General features: G+C 39.2%; 1 long non-coding RNA gene across 1 annotated transcript in view; it reads left to right on the top strand.

Moving 5' to 3' along the window:
- The first annotated feature begins 1,394 nt into the window (after positions 1 to 1,394).
- The window catches only part of LOC113649145, a 31,509-nt gene continuing 18,332 nt past the window's right edge, over positions 1,395 to 14,571 (top strand). The window contains exons 1-2 of the long non-coding RNA XR_007139129.1: positions 1,395 to 1,800; positions 5,771 to 5,822. This is a non-coding gene — a long non-coding RNA (uncharacterized LOC113649145). The remainder of the gene's footprint in view (positions 1,801 to 5,770; positions 5,823 to 14,571) is intronic.

The raw sequence follows: 14,571 nt of genomic DNA, 5'->3' as shown, positions 1-14,571 counted from the left end.
AAGATTTACAGGTGTGAGTCGATATCACACCCGATAACCTCATTTACACCTGGGGCAATTCCTCTTTCTTAGAGCACAAACACAACAACAGCTACAATAATAATAATAATAAGAAGAAGAAGAAGAAGAATTAGAAGAAGAAGAAGAAGAAGAGTTTAATATCCATAAAAATTTGTTATATATATATATATATATATATCCGTGTGGGTTTCATCAGGATTCCCCGGGTTTCTTCCTACCGCCTAGACACCTTGTTTAGTGAATTAGCTGTGTGAAAATGTCCAGGTGTGAGTAATGGAATGAATGCATAATGGTGTTATAATGGTGTAATAGACTGGTGTCCCATCCATTTCCAGCTCACATCCATTGTTATGGGACAGTTACCAGGTCCACCGAAACGCCAACAGGGATAAAGTAGCTGCTGAACATCACATAGTGATGATGAAGGAATGAATAAATGAATGAATAAATGAAGTGTTTCCCACTTCCTTTTATTTATCATAACTGAATTTCTATTTGTTTAAGGCTCTCAAATAATAATAATAATAATATTAATAATAATAATAAGAAGAAGAAGAAGAAGAAGAAGATTTCATATCCATAAAAAATTTATATATTTGGATTCATTGCTCGTTGACTGAAGAATCACACGGATCTGTAATTGTTGATTAAATTGAATTAAAAGCAATAAAGATTCTACATTAGATGTATTGTTCGAAGCAGGATGTTATGGCTGAGAGAGACACGTCCTTTCAAACACCTCCTGACCTTCACCCTTGTCATTGCAAGGAATACTCCTTTGATTTTCATTACGTCACACATATCTATAATACAACACTAAAATGGTGCTTGTTAATGCAGTCTTATATTACCAGTATGAAATGTCAAAAAACGTAGCTTGGTTACAGCTTAAGTTCACAGAAAATGTCCATTTGATGTCAGTTGTTTTGCTCAGAAAGCAACTAAAGGTCTAAGGTTAATGCCTATGTGGATTTTATTATGTTCCTACTATATCCGTGTGGATTTCATCAGGATTCCCTGGGTTTCTTTCTACCGTCTAAACACCTTGTTTAGTGAATTATCTGTGTGAAAATGTCCAGGTGTGAGTAATGGAATGAATGTATAATGCTGTTATAATGGTGTAATAGACTGGTGTAGCATCCAAGGTGTATTTCCAGCTCACATCCATTGTTATGGGACATTTACCAGGTCCAACCAACAGGGATAAAGTAGCTGCTGAACATCACATTTTGCTGAATGAATGAATGAATGAATGAATGAATGAATGAATGAATGAATGAATGAAGTGTTTCCCACCTCTTTTTATTTATGATAGCTGATTTTTTTAATGGTTTAAGACTCTCAAACGTGTCACATTTCCAAACGAAAATCACAAGAACGAATATAAAAGCTTGGCTGTACTTTAACACCGGGGATTTCGTGGTTTTTAGTGTTTTTGTCTTTGTGTGACATGCAGGGCGCTTGGTATGTTATTGGTTGCTGTACTAGTGATGAACCGGACTTCTGGATGCCATTGGTTTCGCTTCACGTCAGTCTCCTGCGCGCACTCGCCGTGCCCTGTGAACGCGCGCGGACCGCGCGCGCGCGCAGACAGCGTGCCCGAGCGGAGTCTGTCTGGAGTCTGTCTGAAACAAACTGAGCACAAATGTCGCTGCTGGGACTTTCAGGAGACTCGGCGGAACTTTATACACACTTTTGATGTCTCTGAGACTTGTGTGACTGTAAACTCGTCTTTATTTATTGACGTTTCTTTCAGCAGACAGTTCGTTTAAAGCACAGGTAAGGAGCACGACGTTAACGCTGGGACGGTATTTAGGATAAACAATAACACAAGAGCTACACGATGTGTCCGTTACAGAGATGTTGTTACAGAATGAGGCTGTTTAACATGGCGAGCACGCGCGACTTGTTCAGCACGTGAACGTATGGATGCGTTGCGGTATGCCGTTGCTTAGTAACGTAGTCACGAGCACTTTTAAACTTCAACGGACAAACACTCGTGCCCGCGCTCTTCGAAGCGCGCGACCACCTTTTGTCCTCCCTAATGCGGCATACAGGTGACGACGCACCTGCCGTCACGTGACCGCAATTATTCACTCCTTCTTCTCTCTCTCTCTCTCTCTCTCTCTCTCTCTCTCTCTCTCTCTCTCTCTCTCTCTATCCCACTCTCTGTCTGTCTGTCTGTCTGTCTCTCTCTCTCTCTCTCTCTCTCTCTCTCTCTCATTCTCTCTCATAACTCACTTTTTCACTCAGTATTAATAATATTGTGGGATTTACTATGGCGGCTTATGATTGGTTGCAATGGCAACATTAACATATAAGTCAAGCACAAAGCCACGCCCCCTCTATCCTCCTAACTATTTCCACGTTTAAATAGAAAGTTTTGAAGTCTACATGGTTGAACTGAGCATCTGCTTTTGCCCACTTGACAGTGAAAATATTATTTAGCCTACTAGCATGCTATCACCTCGCTGTGAATTCTGGCTTCTGATTGGTCACTTGGATGCTAACGGAAGGAGTCTCCAGTGTCAGTGCTCAGAGTTTACACGTTTCAAAATAATCAGCTTTAGGTTTGAACAAGACACCTACATGTCTGATTCGTTAGATAACATCGATAATTCCTGTGAAATTTCAACATTTCCAGACAAAAATAATGCTAATTGTGACACATATGTCTTTTTTCTTTTTGCTAGCTTGGTAGCTTGGTTGCTAGCTCTTATAGATCGGCTACTAGATAGGGCACGAGGGAGGGGCGCTTTACACGTTCTCCTTGCCAAACAAAGAAACAAAGAGCCACGAAAATACAGAGCTGCTTTTTTGTAAGTCAAGCTTCATGGATTTAAAGGATACACACACTTTCACTCAGTTTATTCACACAAAGTATTTCATCAAAGCGTCACACACACTCCACAGACTGCAATCCCATAGGCCCAAACTCGGTTTGATCGACAGCGCCTATAATCCCGCCTCATGATCATAGTAACCATCATCATCTTCATCATCATCTAAACCCCAGAGCAGAGGTTTGTTAACTTTTACTCTATGGCTCTGTTCTGGATTCTGATTGGTCACAAAGTGTCGATTCATTTTCCACCGTTTTCGTGGTAATACTTCGATACTTCCGTCGATAAACTGTTAGGAGATGTGTGTTTATTAACCGTTCATGAACAGGAACGAACTGGTTGATGAACTGACTGCAGGTTGTTGGTGAACTGCTGTGCTGTGAGTGGAAGAGAAACAAGTGTTACTTCAGAGGAGCTCAGTCCAATCTGGCAACCCGGGTTATTTCTGTTTGGGGTGTGAGGAGGCGCTGTGAGTGTGTCTGAAATTTGCTGCTTCATGGAAGTGAGAGCTAGTGTGTGTGTGTGTGCGCGTGTGTGTGTGTGTGCGCGTGTGTGTGGGTGTGTGTGTGTTCAGGTGGTCCATATTGAGGTGGGCGTCTTTGTTTACATTTACTTCTGGTTTACTTCTTTTAATTGTTCAACTTCTGTAAATGTTAACAGTGAAGCTGTTTGGTGAATAAGGAGGCACTCTGTGTATGTGTGTGTGTTTGTGTGTGTGAGGAGGCCTCACCACTCATATGTGAATCAAACCACATTTTTAATCAAATAAAACCCAAACATTTCGCTCAAGCAGTTGAAAGATTTGAACGACGACCTTTTTACCGACCGAATACGAAAACACAGAACGATACGCATTTCATTTTAAAAGCACAGAAACCCGAGCAAGGTTTTTAACCACGAAAGACTGAAACCTAGCGCTGATTTTGGGAGCGTAATGATGGCGGAATAACGCTGAATTGCACACAGGAATTTTACAGCTCATCTTTTTTAACACAAACCCCGTTAGTCAGCTGAAGTCATGCAGCCTATCAGCTGACGACGTTTAACGGACGGGTTTGAATCGTATTCCTGACACAGTGAACACTTTTTAGGATATAGGGAGAAAATGAGAGCGATGGAAATGACACCGTTAGACGGAATCTAATAATCTGTTCATTATTCACCAAACGGCTTCCGAGTTTCGGGCTACGTGTGAAACATGTCCGTGTTAATGCAGCGTTTGCTTTGTGTTTGTTATGTCTTATATTTAACACTGAAGATATAAGATACAACACCATCTGGTGTTTATTAGTATTTTATTTTCTAAGTGTTAAAGTGTCACCGTGTTCACTGGAAAAGCTTTGGGTGTGTGTGTGTGTGTGTGTGTTTTGCCATCCCCTCGTGAGACCCCGCTGTCCTCAGATGCCCTTTAATCTACAAATTTTCTGCCGTTCAAGAAAATGCAGCCTCGCGCGTTTTAAGGTTTTGTTTTTTTTTTCTTTTTAAATTTGCTAAATTTAAGTTTGCTTTTCTCATATGATGTATTTTTAAAAAAAAAAAGGCTGTGCAAAATACATCATTTAATACACAAAGTGTAATTTTTACCTGCTGTCGGTTTCTATGACATCCGTTCCGTTTTATTTTGTTTCTCAGTGACGTTTATCAGTTTATAGAAAACTCAGTTTTTTATATATATATTCAATGTTTTAGGGCAAAAATATCAGCCATTTGTTAAACGTTTTCTCTTTTTTAATGAAGAAATTCTGCATGTTTTCCAGATTTTTTCTTTCGCACAAAACTGATCAAACACAAAACATTAAAAAAAAACCCGAAGCAATTTCACACACACACACACACACACACACACACACACACACACACACACACACACACACACACACACACACACACACACTCATCACACACACACACACACACACACTCATCACACATCTGATCAGCGTGTTGAATCATTATAAAATAAAAAAGCTGGAAAGATGCAACTTGTTGTTTTTTTTTTTTTTTTTACAGTCTTGTTTTTTACAATCTTAGAAAAAAAGAACAGAAAAATAAAAGCAGGCCATTTACAGCTTGCGAAAAAAAATCTTTCCCGGTTCCTGTAGCGTTAGATAATTAACCGCGTGTCACCTTTGTCCATTAGCTGCACGTTTGTTGATCGACGTTTAGCTACTTTTTTGTTTGTTTTTCTGTTTTATATCGTCACGGTGAAATCTTCAGTGAATCTTTCGCTTTTTACGCAGCAGTACAGAATATCTGTAATTCTGAAATGTGCCTCGTGTGTGTGTGTGTGTGACAGAGTGGGTGAGTAAGAAAGAGATTCATACATTTTTGTGTTTGTAGGATTTACGCTCAAAAAATGAGCAGAGTAGAAAATTAATAAATCAACATTTCATCATGTTTTAGAAGCATTTTGATTTGGGGAAAAATTAGCATTTTTGAGCATTTTTGATTTCTAAGTTACGTGTTTATTTATCAGACGTGTGCAAGATTTATTGATGATAACTATCTTTTAAACATACGCGTAAATTACGTTCAACAGTAACTGAAAGATCAGTAAAGTAATTCTGGCGTTTGTTAGTGAATAATTTCTCTTACAGAATATTTATTTCTCTTTGTCTGTTTTTTTTTGGTAAAAATAAAAATCATCATGTTTTCATTCCATTTCATTATTTTTATCATTTCATTATTATTTATTTTTTTGCCACAGTGTGTTTTAAGGAATTAGAATTCAAATCAGTCACAAATTCTATAGAAAAGAATGAAGTCGAAATGTTTTTATTAAAGTCACATGATATCCTGAAGCCCCAGTTATGTCGTGGAACCGGCGATCACACGTCTGTTTTTATTATTTAAATAAAACTTTTAAAATTGTAATTAAAACATCTTTGTGTTTGTGACGTTTACAGGCTTGAAGGTCCTTCCGGAAAGTTCGGCCCCCGAAGCCGTGGCACTCGGACGGTAAGCAGAACGCAGTTTAGGGCTTTAGCTCGTTATTCAGAACCGAAGATTTAAAACAAAAACACACCAAATACAGACGAAAACTTAACAAACAAAATCAAACATTAACACGTCAAACTTTATACTTTCAGCTTTACATCGACTGCAGGAAAAAAACCTAAAAAACTATTATACGCAGGGAAAAAAAACAGTTTTCTCCATAATCACTCAACATTCAGACCACTTATCTAAAGTTAGCGCCGAAGCCACGCCCACTAAACCAAAAGGCGGAGCTCAGTTTCTAGCTATGGATGTGTTATCTGTTGTACAGTTACACTGCCGAGTTCTGGATTCTGATTGGTCGTATTATATAAGATAATGTGCAAAATTTCATGGACATTTATTTATTTATTTGTTTGTTTGTTTGTTTGTTTGTTTGTTTAGATTTTTTTTCATTTTGAGGAATTTAAATATCCATCATGGTTTAAGTTTGTTTAGTGCTGAATCTATTTGGATCTATTATAAGTTCAAAATATTCAAACCCGTTACATGCTTTTAGCTCTCAGTAGATCGTCGTCTTTTAATGAGCTTTAATTTCATTCAATCTTTTAATCTTTTAATTGAATGATAATCATGTAATTAACCAGTCAGCCTTTGGATTGTTGAGTTTGACAAAAAGAAATAGATTTCCTTCGAGCCTGTAGGTAGGTTCTTAATGAAAAGGGTTCTTTTTCTATTCAGCAGCGAGTAATTAGTGGTTTTAACGACGCATTCATCAGGTTCATTTTTTTCAACTTTTTTTCTTGCAGACTAATGAATTTATTATTGAATGAATTCTTGACGCTTGCTTGAAACTTTCTTCTCGATTATTTATTTTGTTAGATTACTATCTATCTATCTATCTATCTATCTATCTATCTATCTATCTATCTATCTATCTATCTATCTATCTATCTATCTATCTATCTATCTATCTATCTATCTATCTATTTGTTCATTTGTTTGTTTGTTTGTTTGTTTTTGTTGATTTTGTTTGTGAAAAATCTGTTTTTGGCTCTTTGTGATTTTGCCATGCGAAAGGCTGCTGTGTGTGATATTAAAACCCTGTAAAGAAAAGTGTGTGTGTGTGGGGTGTGTGTGTGTGTGTGTGTGTGTGTGTGTGTGTGTGTGTGTGTGTGTGTGTGTGTGTGTGTGTGTGTGTAATTTTTGTGTGGTTTATTGTCCAGTACGTGGCTGCTTCACTGACTCAGGTACACACCGTTCCAGCAGATTCTTTGCTCTCTCGAGTTTCTCATTAGCCATGAAATCTAAATCAGACCTTTTCCTCTCTCGTTTCTCGGTTCTCAGCTTCACTGCTGCTTTGAAGATGCCTTCAGTATTTATAGCTACACAACTTTCAACATTTCACCACATACCAAAAATCCATATCCAGTTCATTTGTACATTTGGAATCTGTTTACATTTACATTTAATCTTGTGGAACAAATCAGTTCCTGTTCTCACTTATGTTAAAGTAGCTATAAACATTCAGTCCTTCACTAAACTCCTCTGTCGTGACGATGTGGGGAAACTCACAGCTTTAATCCCTGACTCTAGAGACTCCTTCCATCAATGTTAGAGAAACGTCTCCAACAAGAGTAAAATAAAGCTTCACCACATCAACGTCTTGGTTTTATCTACAGAAACAATGGGTGCGTCTTAATCAGGTCCCTAGTTCACTAGTCAGGGCGTGGATCAGAAAGTTGTAAGTGTTGTCTCTAGGGAATGTTCTCTCCCTAAAAACACCCCACAAAAACCAGTGACCTTGTTCACAATGCTCACTTTGTTACCCCTTTTCCACCAAAAAGAACCGGGTGCTGGTTCAGAGCTAGCGCTGGTGCTGGTTCAGAGTTGGTTCCACTGGCGAACCGTCTAAGAACCGGTTCGCCTTTCCATCGGTTAGCGACAAACACAAACACGACAACAACAATGGCGGATGTTACTTTACTGTTAATGCTCATGGCTTTGTGAACCTACATTAACACCCAAACGCGGCGAATCCGACGTGTACGTGCAGCTCCGTGTAATCTGTATAAACGGAGGTTGTGATCGAGAAATTACTTAACGTTATTTTATCATTAACACAGAAAAAAGTTAGCATTAGCATGTAGCTACCTACTATCATGTGTGCTGATAACTGATCATATCGCGGTAAAGTAAAAGTGTATTAAACATAAGCGGTTCTTAAGTCTAGACCAGCAACGTTTTGGTGCTACTTAAGAACCACTTTTCCTGGTTCAGAGCCGGTGCTTTGGCTGTCAAAAAAGAAAGAACTGGTTCTAAATTAGGCTCCGAACCTGCACTCAAACTGCCTCGGTGGTAAAAGGGGCATAAGTTCCCTTACTGGAAATCTGGAGGCCTATCAGCTGGAAAATGTACGCAGCTTGTTATCATTGTTGCTACAAACTGTAGATATCGTTTCTTTGAGTCTAACGACTTTTAAGGATATAAAGTCAGGATAAAACTGTGTGTATTGAGCCCAACACCTTAACCACTAAGCTACCACATGCCCTAAATAAAAACCCCTTATTACCCAATCAGACCTCGACCTTCACTTGCAGGACCAATATTTGTTTTTTTTTCTTTTGGACTCCCTTTGATATCTCAAGGTAGATGATAAAGGAAGAAATGGTTGGAAACTAAATTGGAATCTTGGAGTTCCTCATAACTGCACCGACTTGAGGACGATTTTAGTTTAAGTATGGGGTGAAATATTTTTAGTGGCACAAGAAACATTTTCTCAATATTAACATCAGATCATCAGTCATACCACACTTACCATGGCTAGGGGTCAGAGTGAGCAAAATTGGTAGCAAGGTCTGAGTAGGAGGGGCATACTCTGTTTTCTCTGTCAATCACAGTGACACCAGCCAATCATAGGCATCTGTAAGCTCTTTGTATGTGGAAGAAGGTGGATCTTTTTCTCGGCATGTATTACACTGCTTTAGAAGTTTTTTGAAAGTGTGATAGATGGCCTGCGTGTCTCAGAAGACACTACAACACACTGGTACACAAGCCCTCACAAGTCCAGGGACCCTGCTTTGGTCCTGCATGTTTCTCCTGTATCTGTATTTCATCTTTAGTTTCTTTCTTACCTTCGGAGCCATCGTTTTTTTGAACTGTTGCTCCTGCTGCATCACAGGACTGTGTAACACACTCAGGGGGAAATTCTGCATGCATGATCGCTCTCATAAACCTACCGTTGTTTATAGGTGCTCTGATTAAGACAGGAGAGAATAACGCTGTTCATCCTTCCCAGGGATTACAGCCACTACTCCCTTGAACCCCCACCCATGGTAACTGTGGCATTTCTACAATCTCCTGCTGATAGCATGATGGCTTTCCTGTCGTGCCGATATAAAGCTTTGTAGACAATTTTAACCCCAAATCATCGCAGAGTTCCTTAAGATCTGATGATGGGCAGTGTACAGAAGCAGAATCAGAATCAGCTTTATTGCCAGGCATGTTTTCACATGCGAGGAATTTGTTTTAGTGACATAAGCTCCACAGTGTAACAGAATGATATATGCAGTATAGACAGGTGTGAAATGTGCAGTTTAAATATACATATATAGACAATTTGTATGTACAGATTTGCAAGTGTGAGAAATGTGCAATTGAAGTATACAATATATACAATTTGTATGTACACATGTGCAATTGTGAAATGTGCAGTTGAAGTAAACAGTAAACATTCAGACAGTATGTGGGACAGTAAATGTGCAATTGAGGTATACATAGTACAAATATTAGGTGTTGTGTGTTCCACGGTGTTAGTTGTTCATCAGATGGATTGCTTGAGGGACGAAACTGTTCCTATGTCTGGTCGTTCTGGAGCTCAGGGCTCTGTAGCGTCTACCAGATGGCAACAGTTCAAAGTGCTGGATGTGAGGGGTCCAGGGTGAGGGAGTGTGATGGATGTGAGGGGTCCAGAGTGTGTGTGCTGGATGTGAGGGGTCCAGGGTGAGGGAGTGTGCTGGATGTGAGGGGTCCAGAGTGATTTTCTTCACCCTTTTGCTCATTCTGGAGGAGTATGGGTCTTGGAGAGTGGGGAGAGTTGTGCCAATGATTCGCTCAGCAGCCCGGTCTACCCTCTGTAGTCTTCTGAGGTCGAATTTGGTGGCTGAGCTGAACCAAACAGTTACTGAGGTGCAGAGGATGGATTCAAAGCATTCTATCCAGGGGGTATTCATACCCTGCACCCAGCATTCCTGATTGGGATTCTTTCTAGTTCCAATGCTGACTAGGATCATTAGTGCTCCAAACATTTCAGAACTTGCCCTGCTACTCACACTGTATTCTGGTGGAACTGGTGACCAAATTGCAGAGGTACCCTGATTTGCAGGCTTGCTCAAGTCCTGCTGTATTTCATCATCCTCTCCCACTGGATATATTAGTTATCTCAGTCTCATCTTTATTCTGCCTTTCCTCTGAAGAAGTCTTTAGAGAATGGAAGTGCTTACATGCCCCAGGGAGTCCTTTCTTCCTTGCTGCTTGTCTTGCATGATGTCTTGAAGGCGACTCTTCACGTCTCTCTCTACCTTTCAGTCTTCCCACGGAGGACGCAAGTCTCAGGATGTGTTTTGGCAAGCGTAGTCGCTTTTCCTTGAAATACGTGCGTTGCTCTGCACCACAGCGGCATTGAGGGAAAACACCCTGGGGTGCAGATCTCACTATCTGGGCAAGTCTTACCTTTTACGCTGCCCCGGGAGGCTCACGTGTATCAGTCAAAATCTACAGAACTGAAGAATCTACGAGCGCATGCAGTATGCTAACATGCCAATCTAATTACGAAACTAGCTTTAATATCAGAACAAATTGTTCGGCATTATTTGTGTTTACTTTCTTAATCATTGTTTGTATTGCACAAGTTGTTGTGTGTTGTATCTCTATATTTGTGCTCATGTTAGCTGCTCCTGAAACAAGTCACTTATGCAAGAGAAGCTATAAATGCTGCTCAGAAATGTGGAGGAGTTTGTTTCAAGATCAGCGGGACACGGCTGAACAACCTGTTTGCCTGTTGGATTTTTTTTTGTAACGTGATGCAGCTGAGAGATTTTACTTCCTGCCTTCACCTTCCTCAGGTCACGACGGTGCAAATTAGAGCCGAACATGACATTGTGTTCCACTGTGTCTACCTTCTGCTCATTATCTGTTTGTTTTTCTGCTGCTCTCTGTTCCTCTGCTCTGCTGTTTGTGGTTCTACCCACTAATCATCATCCTGTTTGTGGTTCTACACATTAATCACCATAATGTTTGTGGTTCTACACACTAATCATCATCATGTTTGTGGTTCTACACATTAATCACCATAATGTTTGTGGTTCTACACACTAATCATCATCATGTTTGTGGTTCTACACACTAATCATCATCATGTTTGTGGTTCTACACACTAATCATCATCCTGTTTGTGGTTCTACACATTAATCACCATAATGTTTGTGGTTCTACACACTAATCATCATCATGTTTGTGGTTCTACACACTAATCATCATCCTGTTTGTGGTTCTACACACTAATCATCATCCTGTTTGTGGTTCTACACATTAATCACCATAATGTTTGTGCTTCTACCCACTAATCATCATCCTGTTTGTGGTCCTACACATTAATCACCATAATGTTTGTGCTTCTACCCACTAATCATCATCCTGTTTGTGGTTCTACACATTAATCACCATAATGTTCATGGTTCTACACACTAATCACTATCATGTTTGTGGTTCTACACGCTAATCATCATGTTTGTGGTTCTACACACTAATCATCATCATGTGGTTCTACACACTAATCATCACGATGTTTGTAGTTCTACACACTAATCATCATGATGTTTATGGTTCTACACACTAATCATCATCATATGGTTCTACACACTAATAATCATCATCATGTTTGTGGTTCTACACACTAATCATCATCATGTGGTTCTACACACTAATCATCATCATGTGGTTCTACACACTAATCATCATCATGTGGTTCCACATTCTGTTCATCATCATGTTTGTAGTTCTACACACCAATCATCATGATGTTTGTGGTTCTACACACTAATAATCATCATGTGGTTCTACATTCTGTTCATCATCATGTTTGTAGTTCTACACACCAATCATCATGATGTTTGTGGTTCTACACACTAATAATCATCATGTGGTTCTACACACTAATCATCATCATGTGGTTCTACACACTAATAATCATCATGTGGTTCTACACACTAATAATCATCATGTGGTTCTACACACTAATCATCATCATGTGGTTCTACATTCTGTTCATCATCATGTTTGTAGTTCTACACACCAATCATCATGATGTTTGTGGTTCTACACACTAATAATCATCATGTGGTTCTACATTCTGTTCATCATCATGTTTGTAGTTCTACACACCAATCATCATGATGTTTGTGGTTCTACACACTAATAATCATCATGTGGTTCTACACACTAATAATCATCATGATGTTTGTGGTTCTACACACTAATCATCATCATGTGGTTCTACACACTAATAATCATCATGTGGTTCTACACACTAATCATCATCATGTGGTTCTACATTCTGTTCATCATCATGTTTGTAGTTCTACACACCAATCATCATGATGTTTGTGGTTCTACACACTAATAATCATCATGTGGTTCTAAACACTAATCATCATCATGTGGTTCTACACACTAATAATCATCATGTGGTTCTACACACTAATCATCATCATGTTTGTGGTTCTACACACTAATCATCCTGTTTGTGGTTCTACACACTAATCATCATCATGTGGTTCTACACACTAATCATCATCATGTGGTTCTACACACTAATCATCATCATATTTGTGGTTCTACACACTAATCATCATCCCGTTTGTGGTTCTACACACTAATCATCATCATGTGGTTCTACACACTAATCATCATCATGTGGTTCTACACACTAATAATCATCATGTGGTTCTACACACTAATCATCATCATGTGGTTCTACACACTAATCATCATCATGTTTGTGGTTCTACACACTAATCATCCTGTTTGTGGTTCTACACACTAATCACCATCATGTTTGTGGTTCTACACACTAATCATCATCATGTTTGTGGTTCTACACACTAATCATCATCATGTTTGTGGTTCTACACACTAATCATCATCCTGTTTGTGGTCCTACACATTAATCACCATAATGTTTGTGCTTCTACCCACTAATCATCATCCTGTTTGTGGTTATACACATTAATCACCATAATGTTTGTGGTTTTACACACTAATCACCATCATGTTTGTGGTTCTACACACTAATCATCATCATCATGTTTGTGGTTCTACACACTAATAATCATCATGTTTGTGGTTCTACACACTAATCATCATGTTTGTGGTTCTACACACTAATCATCATCATGTTTGTGGTTCTACACACTAATCATCATCATGTGGTTCTACACACTAATCATCACGATGTTTGTAGTTCTACCCACTAATCATCATGATGTTTATGGTTCTACACACTAATCATCATCATATGGCTCTACACACTAATAATCATCATCATGTTTGTGGTTCTACACACTAATCATCATCATGTGGTTCTACACACTAATAATCATCATGTGGTTCTACACACTAATAATCATCATATGGTTCTACATTCTGTTCATCATCATGTTTGTAGTTCTACACACTAATCATCATGATGTTTATGGTTCTACACACTAATAATCATCATGTGGTTCTACACACTAATAACCATCATGTTTGTTGTTCGTTTTGTTATTCTTTTTGTATTTCTCTCTCTCTCTCTCTCTCTCTCTCTCTCTCTCTCTCTCTCTCTCTCTCTCTCTAGTGTATAAACATGTAATAAATATTTAATACATTTTCTTTCTCCTGGATATAATTACACACACACACACACACACTTGGTTGTTTCATCAAGTCTTATTTTCTTTTCTTTTCTTCATTTCTAGCCATCATGTTCTTTCTTTCTTTCTTTCTTTCTTTCTTTCTTTCTTTCTTTCTTTCTTTCTTTCTTTCTTTCTTTCTTTCTTTCTTTCTTTCACTGTGTCTCCTTGTTTTTCTTCTCCTATTTTGAGGCCTACCACTTGTTGAAGATTTTTCTGAGAAACTTATTTTTTTTACTTGCTGAACTCTTTCTGTGATCCTCCCTCAGTCGTTGGTTAAGAGCGCAGGATTTCTTTGCTCACGTGCAGGTGTGTTGTGAGGCTGCTGTCAGTCGACTCTGTTTGTCCCCTGAGAGAGCTGTGAGATCTGCAGCGCATTCCAGTGACTTAACACACGTCTCTTTAAGGCATTAACCAAGTGTCCAGTGTTGATCTCATTAAAGAGCAGCAGAGTCACATCTCCTGGTGCGTGAGAACAGGTGTGAGAGACGAAGTGAGAGAGGAACTGAGAGGCGAAGGAGTGATTAAAGCCGTGCACTGAAACAGTGTCGATAAGATAACACACACACACACACACAGCCAATATCAATTTCACGTTCCAGCACACACAGCGTCAGGTTCCGAGTGAACGTGGCCTGGGAGGCAGGGTCAGAATTATCAGCTATCAATTAGAGCCTGAAGAGGATTAACCCCCAGCACTGACAGATAGCAGAGGTCATCTCAGCACTCCATCACTCACCACCTCTTCACTAATCACTCGCTACTTTCACTCCTTTAACCAAACCTGAGCTCAGACTTTGTAACCTTACCCTGAGGAACGT

This window comes from Tachysurus fulvidraco, chromosome 1 (assembly GCF_022655615.1).
Source record: "Tachysurus fulvidraco isolate hzauxx_2018 chromosome 1, HZAU_PFXX_2.0, whole genome shotgun sequence".
Classification (NCBI taxonomy): domain Eukaryota; kingdom Metazoa; phylum Chordata; class Actinopteri; order Siluriformes; family Bagridae; genus Tachysurus; species Tachysurus fulvidraco.
This window is presented reverse-complemented; position numbering and strand designations above follow the sequence as displayed.